Here is a 1,909-nt window from a genome sequence, read left to right on the forward strand (position 1 = left end):
CGGTGAGAATTTGGAGTGTCAAAAGGAATTAAGGGGAGGAAGTTTGAGGAAACAAGGGAAGTTTTGAGCAATAGTCTCCCCCACACCCTTTAACTTTCGGGAGTCGAGCCGTGTGGATGATTCGCAAATGACTGGGAGGACGATGGCAAATCACAGCCATCGGAATTTCCCCATCTCCCCCACGTCCCCAACCCGCCTCGGGAACCGGAGAGAGCAATCACTCTCGAGTTAAGTTCCTATTTTGCATGCAAACGACATTTGGAAGCGGGCACGCTCGAGCGATATTCGATTGCTTCGAGAGCGTTATCGATGGCAGCGGAGCTCTGCTTGAGGGGAAGGAGAACGGGGACAAGAGGAGTACGGGGATGAGGGATGCGAGCGGGAAAGAGGAATAACCTCCACGATGTAAATTCTTAGTGAGTTAGGATTTAGCGTTGAAGAGTATATGGAAAACAATTAATCGTGATTAGATGCCCGTCTTAATTCTGCCTTGGGGATATGAGCGCCAGAATTCTCAATTCCAGCAGTTCGTCTCAACATGATGGACGATAAAGTAATACGATTTCCAGGCCAAACATAATTTTTGTGCACGTAGGCTACCATGTATGGATGGATTGTTTGCCATGTCTGAAAATGTTTTCACACTCTTGTGTTCCCTTCTTTGACAATTCTAAATATTTTCGGAAAATATTTGTTTTTTCAACAAAGTTCTCAGTCACATACAGATAGTAACCACTTTTGATAGATGCTTTGACATTTATTTTATAATTTTGTTTTTTTAACATCCATAAGAATTTCAATTTCTAAAAATATTTTGGATTTAAATATTCATTTAATTAAGTATTTATCTAATATGCCCATTATATATACAATATTTTCGTGTTTATCTTATACTTTTGAAAATACAGTCAGCTCTATCAAAATATTGTTTTCTCGATAACATTAATGGAAGGAAATACGTGTATTTGACGAAAAATTTCTTATAAAACATAAAATGATCGGAAAGGAAATAAAAGATGACATTCTTGGTATGATATGGGAAGGGAGAAGGTGTTGTGACAATTTCGAAGAAGGCACATCAAGTGCATCCAAGAGGTACTGAGAGGCTGTCGGATGCTGGAGCCTTGTTTTTCTCATTGATACGTATCAAAGATAGCCAAATGGAGGGTGATAAATTCTATTACATTTATTAATAAATGTTAAATCAATAATTGGTTAACATGCATAAACTGCTTCAACATGCGCTAATGTCAAATAACTAACTTTAGAAACATTCATAGTCGGGCCGATATTCCGCGTCAGGCTTCATAACACACGTCGGGGTTATGGTACAGTTTATTGTGATTAGAATACCAAATAGTGACCTCGTAGTGAAATTTGAAAGGGATTAATCAACCCTGTAAGTAGATTATATATTACTGCGCAGTGAAGAAGTATTTTCTATAAATGTTTTCCGATGCCATGGTTGGTAAATAAAATATGACGAGCTTTTGTTTCTGAATATGCCAGAAAATCAGTTCAAGAAGATCAAATTGAAAAATGTATTCCCTGCTAACACCTCTCAAACGACTTCTCAAACACCGGCTAAAACCAAACCATTGAAGACAGATTGACGCATGCATACACCATTACTTGCCCTCCCTTATGCCTACCACTTTTGTGGTGCCCTGCATAATGACCTTAATTTAAACTACTCTTATTGACTTGGAAAGTCTATCGTAAAAACTATTAATTTATGGTGAAAAATATTATGCTTGTCGGATTTTTAAAAAGATCATCGATAGAAATGGGAAAGACTTGCGGAGCGTGGATTGAAGAGCAAGCTTTATTTGGCAGAGGCCTGGACAGAGTGGTGAGGGAAATGAAGACGGTGGCGATAGGGGCGAGCGAAAGGGGGACGAATGTGTCG

The sequence above is a fragment of the Hetaerina americana genome, unplaced genomic scaffold (assembly GCF_022747635.1).
Source record: "Hetaerina americana unplaced genomic scaffold, ioHetAmer1.1.p SCAF_6, whole genome shotgun sequence".
Taxonomy (NCBI): Eukaryota; Metazoa; Arthropoda; class Insecta; order Odonata; family Calopterygidae; genus Hetaerina; species Hetaerina americana.